We start from the raw sequence: 20,589 nt of genomic DNA on the forward strand, positions 1-20,589 counted from the left end.
TGCATTCAATACAACCATAATATCTAAATAACATCTTTTTGTATAATCACTAGTATTTCATATGAAACAATTTATTTTTATGAAATATTATTTATACTTTTATACAAATGAATATGTGGTAGAAAATATGTACTTTGCTATGAATATGGTAGCTCAAGACTTAAAATTTCAATGGATGATGTGGAAGCTCTACACTACATATTATTAAACATAAGGAAAAACACATATTTCAAATACAATGGCTATATGCTCCATGATAGAGGTCCTCCTTGATCTACAACCAGATTGTTTTTTAGTGACTCACTTAGAGAAAAAAATATTGTTATGTTTCTTTTTATTGGCCTTCTTAAAATTGGCATTAATCCTTGATAAGTGTAAGAAGGATAAGACAAAGAATGTAACAAAGCCTCTACTTTGAGTGAGTCACTTAGAAACAACTATAGGCTATAGTTCAAGACCAACCTTTTTCTGTCATCCATAGAATATCGATCCAGGCTAGTACCTCTTGTACTTGCAACAAATTCAAATGATATATAGAATAATTGCAAGTGTACAAAGACATAAATGAGATTTTCTCAATGAGAATGGAAAGTCGTTAGCCCATTACATCAAGGTAATGGTTGCATAGATACTAGTTGACAAGAAAGAAAAGAATAGATATTTGTAATAAGCACCAAATTGGTTGAGAGGGCTCCACTCTCTCTTGATCCTAAGGGCTTAAAGGACCTAGATTCACACGAAATCTACTCTCGTGATGATTTCAACAAGATTTTGACCATGTTATTGATTATCTTGACTTATTTAAAGAAATATCATCATTTCCAACTTGACATTGAAGATGAGTATTTGATAAGCCACATATTTTTTGGATCTTTTATTTCTTTCTAATTTCCTATTTGTTTAGAGATGTATTAATCTCTTTTGATATCTCATGGAATAAGCATTGATTTCAACTTGATATAATAGTGGAGTATTTGATAAATCCCCTAGAGGTTAGAACTTTACATGGTTTTCAATATCTATCCGATCACTCTGTGGAATTTTCTAGCTTGAACTCTTCCCCTGTCATTGTCAAGAAATAGCACACAAATCTACAACTATGTAGCCTACTGAGTTGTATTACTTTTGTATCTTGACATGGACGGGTGGCATACAAAGGCTATGGGAGCTAGAAACAAATGAGAATGAGTTGGAGTCCCATATGGGGACTAGGGAGGCTATGAAAACTTTAATGACTAGGGAGGCTCCAACAACTTTAACATTTTAGATGCTTGAAGGTTGAGAAGATTTTGATGCTTGCACAAAATCACATTGTGTTTACTTTAGCTCAACAAAACAAAATTAGTTCTATGCTCTTTCACATTTTATTCCCTCAAAAGGCATAGTTATCTAGGGGTGGGCCTAGTCTCCTCCCATTTTCCATACTTGTTTCTAATTTCCTAGTGCATACACCCTAATTATAATTTTATCCTAGGTTCAGATTTAAATTGGTCAAATGTTTTAGGCTCTTTCCTTGCATGTTATAGCTAGTTATACAAGCTACTATCACCTTCAGCTTCTAGCTAGCCATGTCTTATCTTTGTCCTTAGTTGAATTCTACAAGCACATTATGTTAGTTTGGGGCACCCATTGTTGCAATGGATAGGCTGTATTGTTGACTCTTAAGGCTATAATAGCCTAATTGTTAAATATGTAGGATCTAGAGCATGACAGATGCGGAAGCTATGGAGGTTGAAAGAGGAAGAAAAAACTCATGAAGACATTGACCCTAACAAGACAAATTGTCACACAAGTGAATTAGGTTCCAAGATTGAGACTTGGACTCATAAACACAATCTTTGTGTGGACAGTGACATAGACACTTAACTGGAAAGAAAAGAGTACTATCATTACATTAGAAAAGAGTGCAAGTACAATACTTTATAGGAATTGAATATTAGCACTTCTCCTACTATGCATATGGGATTTTGGACTTGAGCCCTCACTACTCCTTACAAAGAGACTAAAGTAGGTGTGATTGAAAATACCTCAACACCCCTCCTCAATCACAACTAGAAGTACAAAGTGTGTAGACGCTTTAGTGAGAGCAACACCTGCAAAGTGTGGGCACACCATAGACATGGCAAAACACCAAAGGCTGGTGCAAAAAAGGCTAAGTGTGGGTACCACAAACATGGTGGACATCCAGAGGTTGTAAGAAGGGCCTCACAAAGCGTATAAAGGCTGTAATACAAGGCCAACTAAGGAGTTTACAAGTTTATGTCCAAAGAATTAGGGCTAGGCAATACAAGGCAAAAAAAGTCTATCTGAATAGAAGGACTGATGAGGTTTGTCCTTCTCCTGGTGGTCTTCTTCTTCTTCTTCTTCTTCTTCTTCTTTTGCTCCATTTTCTTCTTCTTCTTTAATTGCAACTAGATAGGCCTTTTGGGACCTCTTTCTGGTGTGGCAAAACTTCTTGGTATGTCCGGTCCTTTTGCAGAGTTACAGAAAAGCTAGTCCTTCTTGCCTTTGTACTTGTTGCCAAAATATAATGCATGTTCATCTCTAGAGGTGCTTGGTTCTTCCTTATTTTTTAGCTTCTTTTCCTCCTCTAACAATGATGTCTAGATATCAACAAGTTCAGGGTTTGGCACATTGATTAGAGTTGTTGATACATTATTATATTTTGGAGGCAAACTTTTAAGTAGAACACCGATACAAACATCTTCTTCCATTTTAATGTTGATTCCTACAAGTTGGGTTAAAAGTCCTTCCATGTAATTTAGATGTGTGGCAGGCGATGTGCTAGACTTCATTTCAAGCCTGAAAAACTCAATAAAGAGACCATACTTTGATGACTTAGACTGTGCACCAAACAAAAGTGTCAAGTCTCTTCCATGTATCCTGTGAAGTATCACAGTTATCCACATGGTGAATATAGCTGTCGTCTAGCTCCAATTTGATAATGGCCTGATCCTTATCATTGTTCTTTTGCCAAGTGATTGCAAGGTCTGCATCATGAGGCTTCTTTTCTTTTCCAGTGGTAATGGCCCTCCTAGAGGCCCTTCTTCATCAGGATGAGTTTGATGTGGGTTTGATAGGTGTGAAACCCAACTCCTTTGAAGCGAGCTGATGGAGAGTCTTTGCTCATGTTAGATGACTGGAGCAACAGCAAATCAACTTTAGAATTCTCAGGTTTATTAGTGGAAGAGCAGATTACAGTGCGTCAAGAGACACAAGTAATGACAGTGAGAAAACAAACTATGTAAAGGCTATGTTTGAGTTGATGTTGAACTCAAATCTTCTTATTCAGGGTCATCAATCAAACTCATGCTCAACCACCAAGACCCACAGACCGCTTATTATTTCAAGTGTTTTAAGTGAACACCTATGTCTATCTCTCACCTAGCCGACGTACCTTTGATCCTTTCGGGGTGTAGTGAGTGTAGAGGCAACCGCATTAAATTCTCAAACTCCTTCTACATACAACTTCTCACCACTTGCTTGTCTAGAAATAACATCAAGATAAATAATTTTTGAAAGATCCAAAAAAGAGAACATTGTGTTTCTCCTTAGGGATTTCAAGTGCAGCTAGCTACCAAAATTCATTTTCTGATTGCGTACTCAAGTGAGGAATAAATGTGATGTCATTAACCTAGGCCATTGCATGATTCATTAACATAAGACTCACTCTCTCCAAATTACACCCCTTTACATTTGGCATTCCTTGAGCTTCACAAAAAATTATTTTTCCATGACGCTCCGATGATTGGTGCCTCTCTGTTGTTGGCCGGGTAAGAGAGATGAAGATGGATTATTGATCCACAAAGAGTGCTCTCCGTTTTGATTGTAAGCATGTGTCATATGATTGAGAAATGAGAAATCCAATTTTTTAGTCTTTCTCTCTCCTTCCTCTCTCTCCTGCAAGGGGCAGTTCCTACGTGTGAAGGGAGATAAAGCCCGAGTGGTGAAAGCTTGTCCGGAATGGTATCGGATTGCTTCCGAGTCAATTTGGGGTTGGAGATGGATGATTGAAGATGGGTTGAGCATTAATGGTGGACACTTTTTTTTTCTTAAATCCGGTTTTAGAAACCTGCAACCATTTAAAAATCGATAATTCTATTTTATAGAGGAAAAATGCTTCTTTTTGAGGTTTGGTTGGCCAAATGATGTTCATATTGGATGAAAATTGGTAGGAATGTTGTTTGTTATATGTTTGATGATTCTATGTCAGAAAATTAGAATACATAATGCCATAATTCTGAAAATAATTTTCTAAAACCCGAAAACCACATTTTACAAAGGAAAAATGAGATTTTGCGTATTTTGGATGGGAAAAAAATGTGCACATGGGTGGGAAATTTGTTTGAGCCTTGCTTGCATCATGTTTGAGGGTTGCACATGAGAAAACACAGAACCTGTAATAATTTATGGTCATAACTATTTACTTAAAATTCGAAAAACATGCATTTTACAAAGAAAATGGGGTTTTTTGTAAATTTGGGTTAGATAAAAATGATGTATGAGGGATAAAATGTGGAAAATGAGTGGTTCTCAGTTTTTATAATCAAAAAAATTAGAGAAACCAATAAATTCTCTATTTTCTTGATAAATAAATAGTGAAAATAGTAAAAAAGGAGAAAATTGGGATTTTTGAGATATAAAAATGCAAAGAAATATGGATATTGTCCGTGCATGTTTGGCAAGGTTGAGGCATGAGGTATAGCCTTAGCTCACCCTTATTTATATGTCTTAGTGCATTTTATTACTTTATACATTGAAAATGACAAAAAATAAAGCCCTACACCTATGCAACGATGCAACACATAAGTGATAGGGAAAAAAGAAGGGTCATGGAAGTGTTTAAGTGCGGAAAATGAAGTAAAGTGTGATCTTTTGTTTGTACACATCATATAGGACGATAATCATTTAAGTTTTAAGAGGCTAGTAGCATAAGGTAACTTGGTGCTAGTCTCTAGCGACGCATCAATAACGAATAGATTGGAAATCATTGAAGGATTGATTTTTACACTCCACTTTGCTGGTTTGTTTTAAAATAAAATGTTTGTGCACAATAGGCATCCACCTTTTCATTTTGCATGCCACATGGTATAATCTCTTGGATGCATAGCACATGTATGCTAAACATTCACCAATGTTGAGAGTGTGAGGAAGTCCTTGCTGTAGGTTAGATGAGTGGTTCCTTGGGGTAAGTTCATTGAACAAATATCAACTGCTGGATCGTTCGATAAATCAAAGAGTGGAGCTTGTATGCTTGCTCTTTATGTTGGGTAGTGCATCTTGGGGCCAATCCCCTTAATGTAGGAGAGCTGCAGTGAGGCCACGATGTTTTAGTCGAGGGGTTGCCTCTGAGGAGAAGGGGAGACAAACATTGGATTGTGTCCTATTACAAATGCAAAATCGATATTAGGGTTTAGTGTAGTGTGAGCCTTAGACGCTCCTGGCTGTGAGGCCGTGTGGGGTGTCTTGTGTGTCTTAGAGGTCCGGCTAGTGCTAGTGAGCCAGTGTCGGGCCCATTTGAGGTCCCGACAGGTAGTACATTTTTCGGGAGTTGCCTATAAGTGGCGGCTTTCGAATCTAGGTTGTAAAGGGACCTAAGTTTATAATTTCCATTAGGAGTGTGCTAAGATAACCATAAAATGGGGTTTGTTTAAGGATGGAAAACCTTGGCTTTCCCTATACAAAACTTATTGATGGACTTAGTTATTTATGTAGAGCATGACTCCTCTACAGAAGATAATTTAGGTGATGAGAAGAGTAACCACTTAGTGGTTAGCCATCCTCAAATGTGATGGTTTGGGCCGAGGTTCGCCTTGGTGTGGTCTCTACCCAAGAGAAATCATGTATAACCATCCATGAACCTAGAGGGCATGGAACAAGTATGTTGGAAGCTATGGTAGTCATGGCATCAACAAGTGATTGCGCTAAAGCCGTAGTGCCATGGGAAAAATTGGACATACAGTGGAGTGTAGTTATGGTTGAAACATCCCATGTGGTGGGGCATCGTGCCAAAATTTTAGGTATCATAAGGATGTTAGAATCCCTAGATGTAAAGGGAAAACTGTTACTTAAAAGGCATGGTCCCTAGGTCCTAAGTGCTAAGGATAAGTTTTCTTTTGATGAGGGGTAGAAGCTCCTAGATAAAGCCATCATGGAATTGCCTAGGAAGGGGCAAGATATGGAAGATCATCTAAGAAAGGATCGGAATGACATGCTAAGAGCCACAGGACTCTTTAGACCATTCTGTGAGTTGGCAAAATGGGATGGCAAGGATGATATTAACCTTCCTACACCACTAAAGGTGGAAACAAAAGAGGTTAGGGACCCTAAGCCATTGGAGCGAGGTCATGCTTATGAAGATTTTAATGACCTAGTTCTAATCCCAAAGGAGAGGAATAAATGGCCTCCCCCTTATAGGGATCTCCCAAATTTTCATGAGCTGGTAAATGAGGATCCAATGGTGCACTTAAAAGAATACGGCCTAACTTGCCTTGTAAGTGGGTTCAATAATATTCATCAGATGCTCGTATTCTCAAGTACCCTGAAGGGAGAGACCTAGAAAATGGTATTGGAGCCTCCCAAGAGGGTTGAATAAATCATTCAAGGAGCTGCATGATAAATTTTTAGATGAATATGAAAAGAAGGTGCCTATGACCTAGGTCTTAGGGAAAATTATGCAGGTAAGACAAGAGTCTTACCCTTTTGCTAAAGAATATGCTAGAGCCTTTGACGATATCCTGAGACTTTGGCCAAGAAGAGCTATTATGTTGCCTAAGGATGTGCTATGTGAGCTCTTTATGAGTGCCTTAGAGATTAATATGCAAATCCAAGTGAGGATGCGAGATCCTAAGTCATTAAATGAGGCCAAGAGGCATGCAATTGACTATGAGTAGTATATTCGAAGATGTTGGGAAAAATTTTGGAGTTTCCCCTGCTCGTTGCAAGTGCATCTAAATATCCAACCAATTTTGCAAAGAGAAAATCCTTTCGCTAATACCAAGACAACCTTAGTGGGAGATCTTGGTGGTCAAAATCTCCAAGTACAAAGTGGCAATCCTATGAGTAGTGATAGGATGCCTCTTGGGCATAAAAAGATCCACACCTAGTAAGTCCCATCAAGGCTTGCAATAGTTCCATGAGAGGTAGTTGGGATGGCGGCATTGATAGGACCATCGAGCCTATGAGTATGGATAAGTGTGCTATGTGTGGCCCTAGTTGTGCTCCTAGTAAGGCTCCTGAGAGACCTTTCCAATTTACATATGAATCATGGTTGCAAGTAGATGTTGTTCCTTTTAGTAAAACCATGGTTTCTATGAATAAGCAGCAGAGTGGACAAAGGAAAGTAAAGACATCTTGTATGAGGAAGATGCATGATGCCAAAGGTTCCCCTATGGTTGATTGTAGTCATAAGGATGTAAGGCCATCTAGCTATAGCAATAAGTACGTTTTGAGTCCATTAGACCAATGTGGGAAAATGAGGCAGTATAAGAATATAAAAAGGTATATGAGATGGGTTTGGAGAACCCAAATTTCTAAATGTATAGTTGGTGTATCAAATGAAGGGCCAAGAATTGCATGTGGACATGCTTTGATGGATTCCCAAGAGGATGCGACTAAAGGCCATAATGCTACATCTGACAATAGGGACTGCCCTAAGATGCATCTATGTGATGGGTCTAGGTTCGAAGCTCTGTTTAGTTTGGATCATATCATTGACATATGTAAGGGTCCAATTAGAGAAGAGTTGAATGATCATAAATCCATGATTCTCCCTGTAGGAGGAGTTACTGGAAAGTTGGGACAAGTGATCCATTTGAATGACGACCAATAAGATGAGTTATATCAACCTAATGATGTCATTCATTCAGCTTATAGTACCCAAGAAGAGATGGCCATTATTACTGAGATATCAGTAGAAAGGCTTGGGCTAGTGGATCTAAAAAGGGACCAGATCAAGCCTTTAGCTGACTCGCATGAGTAGCATAAGGCTAGTCATCATATTTTATGGTATCTCTGGTAACTTGTTTAGTTTGATAGGATGTGGTGTATATGCCAAGAAGACCATGTATTGCATGGATTAGAATGATCTATCCATTTTAGGCCAAGAGGGCCATTTGTAGGTTTAGTGTGGGTGCAGTTAACGATTTTTGTTGTAGTTTTGTGCTAGACAGATTACATGGAACCTGGGGGGGGAGCCTTTGCTGCATCGGTGCTTCTTGTGGTCCAATCCAGGTGATATCTTTCCTTTATGACTACCTTGTTTTTATACTATATGTGTCTGTGTACTTGTGAGGGATTTCTTTTCTTATTGGGGAGCAGCAATCAAAGCATGAAGTCCCATGTTTAGGTTTTGTATGTCTGTGGGAGGTTTGAGTAGTTATTGCCTCCTGATGCAAAGGCATTGTCAGGCACTAAAAGACCTGTTTTAGATGGCAGTCCTAGTGATCATGTTCTGTTGACTTGATAGGCGACCGTTCTAGGAGTTTCTATTAGTTGTGAGGCAGTTAGAAAAGCCTACCAGAAAAAATAATGATGCAAAGAAGCAAAATCCTGAATAGCTGAAGAATAAAAATATACAGAGGTGTATAAAAAGGGGTTTTAACCCCTATAAGAATAGAAAAGGAAAGAAAGAAAAATCATTGAGCAATTCTTCATCGCCTTGCGAAGGCTTGGTAGGTTCCTGGGGAAGAGACAAGACCCGAGGTTGATACCTTGTCTTCCTAGGGGTGGCAACTAGTTGAAAAGCAAAGAAAACTAAGGAAGGTTGGAGCAAAAATAAAGTGAGCGTAAGAAAAGGATTAAGTCTCACATTGCGATGGCTTGGTAGGTTCTTGGGTACCGAGACAATACGTGAGGCCGATGCCCTGTTCTCCTTGGGTCACTACGCTCAGCTCCCTCCTTTTTACATGCCCGAGTATGGAAAATAAAGGCCTAAAAGCACAATGTGCTAAAAGACAATATTTATTGATCAGGCTATAGGAGTCCTCGCCTAGGAGGAGCTCCTAGTTGAGTTGTCCTCAGTTAGGTAGGTAGTTCAGACCACCACTTAGGATGACCTCTCTGATAGTTCTTTTTAGCTTGGCTGTGTTGGAACAATTGGTTAATGACTAGCTTTGGGCTTTTTATCAGATTATGCTAGGTCCACTCCTCGTGGATTTCATGCCTTGGTTTTGACACGGGATAGCGTGAGAGCTGTGATGTCTTTTGTGGTGTATCTATTTTGTATCAACTTGATGCTCTTTATGATTATGCATGTGTAGATTCATTCGTGGGATTCGATGGGCTGAGTCATCCTATCCTGTGGTCACCAATGAGAGCTGGATTTTAGGACCCGATTTGGACTCGTTCTTGAAGCGCTGGAGCTTGTTTTTGGAGCCGTTAGGTATTAAAGAGCCAATTTTCATGAAAAATCAAACGGTGGCGGACGGCAGAGCTGGAGTTTTTCTAGATGCATTTCAACGTCAGGAATCCAACGCGTCTTGGATAGTCGATCGGAGGTCGTTTGACCCCCCATTTAATCCTCGCAAGGTTTGATATTATAAAGCAGCTACAGATCGGGAAGCCATAGAGTGCATGGGAGAGACCACATTGATGGAGTTCGACGCCATGAAGCCGCTTGTCCAATCAGACTGCAAATTGGAGTTTGTTTGGGCCTTCAAAATCGAAAAATCCATATGTTAGGCAATGTGAATAGGAAAGGCTGAAATGATTATTTTAATCTTTAAATCTTAATGAAGGATTAAAAAGGGAAAAAACTTGTGAAACTGTTGAGACATAAGGGGGCACATTTTTCCATGATGCTCCGATGATTGGTGCCTCTCCGATGCTGGGCTGGGTGAGAGAGATGAAGATGGATTACTGATCCACACAGAGCGCTCTCTGTTTTCATTGTAAGCACATGTCATATGATTGAGAAATGAGAAATCCATTTTTAGTATTTCTCTCTCCTCCCTCTCTCTCCTGCAAGTGGCAGTTCCTACATGTGAAGGGAGATGAAGCCCGGGTGGTGAATGCTTGTCCGGCATGGTATCGGATCACTTCCGAGTCAATTTGGGGTTGGAGATGGATGATTGGAGATGGGCTGAGCATTAATGGTGCACAATTTTGTTGTCCCAAATCTGGTTTTAGAAACCCACAACCATTAAAAAATCGATAATTCTATTTTATAAAGAAAAAATGTTTCTTTTTGAGGTTTGGTTGGCCAAATGATGTTCATATTGGATGAAAATTGGTAAGAATGTTTTTTGTTGTATGTTTGATGATTCTATGTTAGAAAAATTAGAATACATAATGCCATAATGCTGAAAATAATTTTCTAAAACCTGAAAACCGCATTTTACAAAGGAAAAAAGGGATTTTGCATGTTTCGGATGGGAAAAAAATGTGCACATGGGCTAGAAATTTGTTTAAGCCTTGCTTGCATCATGTTTGAGGGTTGCACATGGGAAAATGCAAAAACTGTAATAATTTATGGTCATAACTATATACTTAAAACCTGAAAAACATGCATTTTTACAAAGAAAATGGGGTTTTTTGTAATTTTGGATTAGATAAAAATGATGTATGAGGGATAAAATGTGGAAAATGAGTGATTCTCAGTTTTCATAATCAAAAAAATCAGAGAAACTAGTAAATGCTCTATTTTCTTGATAAATAAATAGTGAAAATAGAAAAATTAGGATTTTTGAGATATAAAAATGTGGAAAAATATGGATAATATCCGTGCATGTTTGGCAAGGTTGAGGCATGAGGTATAGCCTCAGCTCACCCTTTTTCGTATGTCTTAGTGCGTTTTTATTGCTTTATACATTGAAAATGACAAAAAATATACCCTACACCTATGCAACGATGCAACACATAAGCGGTAGGGGAAAAAGAAGGATCATGGAAGTGTTTAAGTGCGAAAAATGAAGTAAAGTCTGATATTTTGTTTGTGCACATCATATAGGATGATAATCTTTAAGTTTTAAGAGGCTAGTAGCACGAGGTAACTTGGTGCTAGTCTCTAGCAATGTAGCAATAACGAATAGATTGGAAATCATTGAAGGATTGATTTTTACACTCCACTTTGCTGATTTGTTTTAAAATAAAATGTTTGTGCAAAATAGGCATCCACCTTTTCATTTTGCATGTCACATGTCATAATCTCCTGGATGCATAGGACATGTATGTTAAACATTGACCAACATTGAGAGTGTGAGGAAGTCATTGCTTAGGTTAGACGAGTGGTTCCTTGGGGTAAGTTCACTTAGGAAATATCAACTCCTAGATCGCTCGATAAATCAAAGAATGGAGCTTGTACGCTTGTTCTTTATGTTGAGCAGTGCATCATGGGGACAATCCCCTTGATGTAGGAGAGTTGCAGTGAGGCTGCAGTGTTTCAGCTGAGGGGTTGCATCCTGTGTATGTGATACGAGGTATTGTACCTATATGTTATGGGATCTCCCTCTAAGGAGAAGGGAAGGTAAACGTTGGATTGTGTCCTATTACAAATGTAAAATCGATATTAGGGTTTAGTATAGTGTGAGCCTTAGACGCTCTTGGCCGGGAGGCTGTGTGGGGTGTCTTGTGTGTCTTAGAGGCCTGGCTAGTGCTAGAGAGCAAGTGTCGGGCCAATTTTAGGTCCCAATAATATTAAAGAAGAAGATGTTCCACAAATTACATTTAATATAAGGTATGGCAATTATTAGCTCATTGTAATGTCTTTTGGATTAACCAATGCATCGCAATCTTTAATAGACTGATACAGAACATTTATCAACCCTATCTTGATGAGTTTCTTTGTGTCTTCTTTGATGATAACTTGACCTAATTAAAGGACGAAAAAGCTTATGAATCGTAACTTAGAGTTGTCCCTAAAACAATGAAGACACATAAGATTTATGCCAAGAGAAGAAGAAATGCACCTTCTATAAGAGAAAAATTGAGTACCTTTATAGTCTATCATAAAGGGATTGTTGTAGACCCTGCCAAGGTTAAAGATGTACAAGAATGGGCATCCCCAATGATATTTAAGGAAGTCCAAAGTTTTACGAGTGGCTTGACAAGGTGATACAAGATTTTTATCAAAGATTATGCCCTAATTGCCGCATCCTTGACTGACTTCCTCAAGAAGCAAATTGCCATTATATGGACTTCCATTGAAAAGTCTAGCTTTGAGAAGCTTAAAAAGAGTTGACCATAACTCCTATTCTAAAACTATCTGACTTGAACAAAACATTTGAAGTTGTCATTGATGCAAGCTCTTTTGCATTAGGTTGTGCTTATGCAAGAAGGCCATCCAATAGCCTAATCTTTTAAAAGTTGAAGATTGGTGAGGAGAACTATGGTACCCATGATTTGGAGCTAATTGCTGCAATTCATGCTCTCAAACTATGGAGATGCTTTGGTAGCAAGTTTACCTTAGTCACCGATCATAAAAGTCTCAAATGGATCTTTACTAAACCCAATTGAAACACTATTTGTTTGGCATCAAGTTTACCTTAGTCACCAACCATACAAGTCTCAAGTGGATCTTTACTAAATTTTCTTGGCAACAAGTTTATCTTTGTCACTGACCATAAAAGTCTCAAATGGATCTTTACTAAACCCGATCTAAATATGAGGCAATGATGATGGATTGAAGTCTTGTAGGAGTATGACTTCGAGATCAAGTACAAGTTAGGTAAGGAGAATGTTGTTGTGGATTGTCAGAGAGTGAACTAGGGAGAGCGAAAGAGGAGAGAGAAGACTTCAAAAGAGAGAAAGACTGCATGAAGGGAGAGAAGAGTGAGGAGGAGAGAGTAAGACTAGATTCGGAGAGAGAAAGAGATGAAAGAGAGAGAAGCCATGGAAGTTGTGAGCAAAATGGGAGAAAAGGACAATAATTGTATTACTGTGTCAAAATATATGAAAAATTACATGTCCTCTCCTTTTATACCAATGATAGTGTGACATGGCATAATATTAATATTATTTACACTAAGTCCTTATTCCCAGCTTCTTACAATCCATCCCTTCCCAAAAAAATTTGTCCTAAAAAACAAACCTGAAAGACTAGAAAAGGATGGATAGAACATAGTACTACTCTATTTTTATAACTTTACAAATGGGAAAATGAATGAAGTATGACCAACCATATGGACGAAAATTAAAGAACAAGAGTAGGCCTTAGCTATATACATGATCTGGAATACTTCGAAAGTATATTGAGCCATAAAATCTTCAATAGATAATCTCAAAATGAAGTAGACAGCTTGCTGTGTAAACAGACCCTGCTAGACCAAATCTGCCATAACTTCTAGTATAAGTGTCCGAATGAGGCGTACCATATATCAAAACAGAGCTCTTGAAGAGTACTTTAAGCCCATGTAGATAGCTTAATTTTTAAAATTAGGCATGATAAAAACTGTTCTAAAACAGCCTGATGTCTTGATCTTGTCTATATCATCACTAGCTCCATAATCAATAGGCTTCAGCGTCATCGACTAATTCGATATCCCAAAGGCATGGAGGAGATGTTGTGGTTCATGTCAAGGTGATGCTTGCATGGAGCTTTGACCGCAGCGTCTCGCGAAGGGACAGAGGTCCAGGACAGAGGTCTCAATGGAGGAGTGGGAATTCTCGAGGGGATGTAGTCCAAAGGTAATGAGGGGTTTAGAATCTGTCGTATCTAAATTTTATATGCGACATCTAATTTGAGTGTTTCAATGTATAGTACAAAATATATAGTGCAGTGTGGTCGCCCGGACGACAATTTTGCATGGAGCGTATTGACAAAATGGGCTCCACAATGGACTGTGGTATCATGGAAAGGTTCAAGCAAGAGAGCCAGCGATGAGCAACAAATCCAAACACGGTTGTGGATGAGATGGAGTATTTTGGGAACTTGCAAAGTATTGTTACGGTGGATTACTATAGCTTCTCCATGATACTATTCAATGTGCAGTGGTTCAAAGTGGTACTTGGAGGAGCACGAGCAACAGTTCGATGAGGTCCATCTGGATTTCTCGAAATAGATTCCGAAAAAAAATGGACGGATTTGCGCGACACCTTTGTGTTGCCGGCCCATTATGAACAAGTGCGTGGACTCATTTGCTTGCTAATTGTATTACGACATGGTTTATGTCACAATAGTTTGAACTCTCTTGTACATGTTTGTGAACAAGTAATCTTCTATCCAAACCCTCGACAACCTTGATGGTGGTATGTTATACCTTCAACTCCCGGAAGTGTGAGAGTATATGATCAAAGTGATGTTTCGAGCATAGATAAAGATAATATGCAAATAGAGGGGTCGATATTGCAAGGGGTGGAGGCTATCGAAAGCTTGGAGTCAGCATCAGCTAACAATGATGGAAATATAGGAGTCCAAGAATTCTTTGAGAATGAGGTGGACTCATTCTTTTGTGGTGACATGTCTATCGACCTTCCAGTGTATGCGGAGTTGTGTCAGGAGATTAACATGGGACCATAGGATACTTCATACTTGGAGTATCCACTTACTCAATTTGTTGACCAATAGCTTATAAGGGTACATAAGATATGCATTTTGAGTGAGATTTTTTTTAAATGATTTATATTACTATGCTATGTATGATTTAAATTGATTATTCTAACATCATTTTTTATCTGTGCAGGTGACATTTTTAGGATGAGTCGAGGGATGAGCGATGAGGAGTTACATGACATCTTCATACGCATGTCTCCAGCCTCCAGATCACGAGATTCAGAGAGATGGCAGTCCAAGAGCTGTCTCGGTCTTTGTCAGGGCGCTCTACTAGATCTACTTCAGTACGATCGGATGTTTCGGCTTCGAGTAGAAGAGCTTGATGCTCACGACTTGGGCCAGAGGGAGGGAGTGCATTGAGATCAAGGGAATGCTGCAGAGATACATAGGTAGTGAGTCCGCGGTCGACACGGGATACATGTGCAACTCCTCGCTCTCGTGGCCCTTCCAGGGAGCGTGGCTCAGGCTTAGGTGGATGCTATGGAGGCAGGGACATGGTGTCTCCGTCTCATCGTTCAGCTGGAGCTGCATCACCTCAGGGATTTGTCAGACCTATGGAGATGTCTACTCCAGTTACTCCAGCTTTTGCTCAGCCGTCAGCGCAGGTGGCACCCCTGTGGGTGCCACTCCAAGAGATATTACCCTGGTTGGTACACCGGATGTACAGGGGTCTCTTGGATATGCCTAGGAGCATGGAGGCAAATGGGAGAGGACCCATCTTAGGAAGCCTCCAGGGGGTTATGGATATCTAGTCCATAGTTGGTCAGGAGCCATCATCATGAATGATGAGGGGAGGAGGGTGATGGCTTGCATGAGAGAGTTGTGGCAACAAGTTTTTCGGCACAACGTCTTGGATGATTGGAAGAACATACTGGAGGGGAGCAAGGACTATATAGTAGCATCCTTGCACGAGGAGTTTCCGATGCCAGCCTCAGTAGATAGATTCTCTACGGGCTGGATGATGGATTGCATGCGTGCATACATGTCACATAGACGATCCGATGCATGCAAGGCAATCAAGAGTGGGGTTGCAAAGCCCGAGTGGTTCGATACAGACCACTGGTGCTGACTGAGGGAGGAGGCTACAGATTCTCCAGGACGTTGGAGTCAATAGCGCGAGGCAGCGAGGGCACGACTCGAGGCCAGAGTTGTTCATCATCTTGGGAGTGGCGGCCACAGGACATATTTGAAGGACTTTGTAAGTTTTTCTTTTGTTTTGCTTGTTTTTTTTTAGATATTCTTTGTACTGACAATCATGTTTCTAACAGTTAGCATTTTTTTTCTTTGCAGCACTCCATTACAAATCGCGATGTGACTGGCCTTGAGACTCGATATGCAAAGAGACATGGTCTCACTTCATTGATCGACCGATTGTATAGACGCGGCGGCCCTGTAAGTCACTCATCTTTCTTGTTCGTAGTTACCATGAGATATTTGAATGCATTATTGTATGGTGGACTGATGTGTTGTTTCTTTTTCTGTAGAGTCCGTTCGATGCTCCTTTGCGGTGGGACGAGCTTTCGGAGGACGAGGATATATAGCTCATTCTTGGATCCCTGGAGCTCACACACCTTTTTTTTTAGTCGCCTGATCTATGTAGACATTTTCTATGTATTAATGATATCTTGTCATGATTGTACCAATCGCTTATTATGCGATCATGTATTTATTTCATGTATCAGTGTTATGATTTCAGTATACATTTTTTGTTTGCAAGCACATTGTACACAGTGCAGAAACTATTTTGTATGGCTCTCATAAGGCACACAGTGCTATATGTAGCATGGCAAGCTGCCTTGCCAAAAATAAATAAATTCCTTGTTACCGTCGCTATTAGCATCGCAAATTTTACTGCTCGCATCGTTATTGGCATCGTTATATACGTCGCAAACCGTCACTATCAGCGGTAGTATTGGCGACGACATCAGTATCGCAAATGCGATGCTGATACCGACGCCAATACCGACGCTGATACCGATGCCAATACTGACATTGATAGCGATGGTGATACCAACTGTTCTATGGCGTCACCAATAATGATGCTTTTTGCGACGACGGGGGCAAATTTTGTTATTTGCATTTTTGTCGCTTTAAACGTCAGTATAATGTCTATATCTTGTACTGAAATCGGTATTATAGTAACCTAAACTCTAGGTCAGTGCCCTTGCTGTTCATTTCCTTTGAGAAGAGCATCCTTGCGGTCCATTTTGATTGAGAAAAGTTCTCGGCCAACCGAGACCACCCATAGCGACATCCACCACACTAATTACCTACCACATTTAATTGGACATGCATCAAGCAGCTTCATTAATTAGTCAGTTAGACATTGGTTCCTTCACGTAATCTTAGCACTTGACATAGAGAAGAAATGTGAAACAAATTCCTTTACAATAGGTTATCTTATTTATCTTTGGAATACATCCATAAAGTCCAGCCAGCAGGCTAATCCATAATCCGCTTGAAGGCAATCCATAATCCGCCCAAAGGCTATCCAGCAATCCACAGGGATTACTAATCCAAGATTCCGCCCATAGACTAGTATGCGGGCTTCGAGATCCAATCCCGAGTTACGTTGGCCTCTTGTGCAGGGCCCGAAAGGCAAGGGATTTACGGTCAAAGCCCCCCTGGCACCCAAGCGTCCTCATGCTCCAAGTAGTGCTCAATGGAGACACCTCACATGACAGGTTCGGTCCACATTCCCGCTGCGGCTAACAACCCCCTTAGTTAGGGTCAGGCAAATAGTCGGAGGTAACTAAAGCTGCCTCTCCCTTTAGGCCTTCAACTGAAGCATTAAATAACTTTCCATCATTTAGTTCCTTGAGCAAACAATGCAAACAGTTATCTCTAAACTGTTACAAGCACAATCAATTCCAGTGGTCATTTATTTGGCCAAATGATAAGGAGTGAATCCTTCTCTCCAAATGCATCCAACATTCAATCCAGGATCAATTGCAACTTGGCAAGATCCCCAAGTTTTTGTTCTCCCTTTTGTGCTTGGGTTAGGGCCATTCCCTTTCTATTAACCACCCAACTTAACTAATACCTTAGGTTTCATACATTAACAATAACTCCTAGCGACCATGTCGCTCCAAATTGTTGATTGATCCTTTGCTTCCAAGCAAATACCTAATTTTCCTTATCTTGGCAATCTTTCCCCAAGAAAGGTGGTGTAGCAGGACGGCTACTCATCCTCTTGCAAGTTAAACTTGTGCAAGAATTTGCCAGCCTCATTCCAAGGAATGGCAAATCTTTCTTGTGACCAAACCACAAGACCATGCGACGTTGCAACTTGTTGCACAAGTGTCGCATCTATTCCAAGGGATTATTTCACCCTTTGAATGGTTTTTTCTGGTCAAGGGATTATGATTGGACAAGGAGTGGGGTTTAGGGTGTCTTCTTACCCAATCCAATCCTGATTTGCACTAGGCCGGTCCTAGGGATTCCAAACTCAAATTGGGTTTTAACACCTGGTCGATTGATCCTTAGGGTAGAAACCCTAGATCATTATTAGCATGCGCGTCCAATTGTCCCTACATTCCGTGAATGTGGATAGGATCTTTGGGTATGAGGGTTTCGACTTGGAAACACGTGCAAAGCTAGGTTGAGTCCTTATCGTGCTAAACCCTAGTTAGCACATGGGATATTTATCGTATCACTTGAACCATCCTATGCAAATCCCTTGCGGGTTAGGTGATTTAGGTAATTCGATCTACTTGTCTTGTGACAAGGACGAACCATTCTTAGAGATGTTAACTTGATCTAAAAGGAGAAGACTAGTTGCATTATGTCACAATTCACGTAAGCACGCGATTCATTGCTTCTATGTACGACTAGATTTGCAATAACCCTAACTTTTCTTGTTAAGACAAAAATGCATGTTACATTGCGACACAACTTCCATTGCACCTACTAGGTCTTACATTCAAGGATCATGCTCACAATTCTTTTTCTAAGCTTTTAGGATTTCATGCTTAAATGAACCATGCAGCCTTTCCCTAAATACAACTCTTGATGAATGAAATTCTTGCATACGACGAATGTGCAACATGCAATCCTTTCCTAACTACAACGTAGTTAAATGAAATTCATGCCAATTGAAGCTAGAGTTAACCTATTTCATGCAGCCCTTAGAATCATTTCCATGCTTTGCTATTTCCTATGGTTGATAATGACTTCCTTAATGAATCATTACAAAGAAGATTTGTCTAAAAATGTGACATGCCATTAATCTTTCCATGCCTAGTCAAAGGTGTACTTTAATAATTTCAACCTTATAATAATAGGCAACAGTTGTCCTAGGCTCGTCACTTTGAAATGACCAAAAGGCAACTTACTGATAAGGTCTTAAAAATGCATAGACACCTTATGTTTTTCTTTCGTTCATTCAATTAAAAGTACCAATGACCAATTTTCATATCTTGAGCTAATTCTTGTAAATGTTCAAATAGCCAATTTATTTCCAATTGCATTTAACTAGGTGGATTTGACATGCATAGGTGCATCCTATTCCATGAACATATCATGCATAACGCAATAGTTCTACATGAAATCAAAATAGAAAAAAATCTTGAACTTGTGGGCTTGGGAAAATATCCACGTGAATACTAGGAGATGAACCTCCTGCAGGCGTGCCTTGTGACTTTTTAGGGGCCATCTTAGGCGTGATTTCGGCTTCCAGTTTGCCTTCGCGGTCTAGAATTTACTCACCTTGGTATGCAGCCTCAAGATCTTTCCCTTCTCCCTCGTACACAGGAGATACCTTCATGGGACTTCAGATCTTAAAAAGGCCAGGCTTGTGAGACTTGAGCCTATGGGATTTGGGTGTATGGGATTTGGAGCTTTGCGAGGGGTTTTGCAGAAAGGCTCTTACGAATGGTGCTTGCAGAAAAGGAGGCTTTATAAGCTTCTTTAGGGAAAACCCAAGGTGTCTAGGAATGGATTTACGGATGGCTTGTGGGATTTGAAGCTAGTTTGCAGAAAGCCTCGTACGAATGGGTCTTGCGGGAAAGGAGGCTTTATGAGCTTCTTCTTCTTCTCTTCAAAATCCCGAGGGTAGGAATGGACTTATGGGGGATTAGTGGGAAGGGGGTTTAAGGAAGCCCCTTAGAATCTTCTTAAAAGAAACTTCTAGTAAGCTTCTGGCTACAGGCAGCATCCACGTGGAAGAGGGAGGGGGTAATAATGAAGGGACTGGATGACGATGAATGGGAGTGGCTTGATGGCGGCAAGTGGGCTCAACATCAGCACTTAGCGTCGACGGCAGCAACTTGACAGTTTGGCGGTGGTTGAAGGCGTAGAAGGTTTTAAGAGCTAGATATTAGTGGTCATCCATCGGACCGTGGAACCCATTTTTTACACAAGGTGATTAAAAGCCTGACTAAAGTATGGAAAATTAAACATAATAAGATGACCCCCTAAAATCCGCAAGCCAATGGACAAGTTGAAAGTACCAATAAGCAACTTGTGCATATCCTATCCAAAATAGTCTCTGAAAAGAAGCGGGATTGGATACAAAATTATACGTGGTGGTATGGGCGTATAACACAACATTTAAGCGAGCCACTAGCCATACCCTATTCAAATTAGTTTATGGGGAGGAGTGTGTTTTTCCCTTGGAAATTTAGTTGCAGACCATAAGATTCGTAATCAATCATTCTTTGGGTGATAAAAATGTTCTATTTGAGTAGTTTACGACTATAGCACACTTGGATGAACTTAAATTGCAGAGTTTGTTTCACCAGGAGGTGGCTAAACGTTGGATGAAGCGGTTACATGATCTAAAAGAGAAGAAATATACCTTTAAGAAAGGGCAGTTAGTTCTATACTACAATGCACATAGGGAGCTATTTCCAGGAAAACTGGAACCTAGATGGGATGGCCCTTATAAGATAGTTTGGTTAGGTAAAAATAAGTCCACGGCTTTATTAGCTAATCTACAGGGAGTGCAATTTAAGAATAAGGTTAACCTTAATAATATTAAACCTTATTATTTCTGAGTATGCTAATGCACTAAATGCATTGTAGGTCTATGTTGGGGTTGATTTGAGACCTGCAGGAGAGCTTAAACTAGTTGATGGGGTAGTTAATCCCTTATTTGGAGC

Source organism: Lygodium microphyllum, chromosome 22, assembly GCF_053477565.2.
Source record: "Lygodium microphyllum isolate KBCC chromosome 22, Lygodium_microphyllum_v1.1.10, whole genome shotgun sequence".
Classification (NCBI taxonomy): Eukaryota; Viridiplantae; Streptophyta; class Polypodiopsida; order Schizaeales; family Lygodiaceae; genus Lygodium; species Lygodium microphyllum.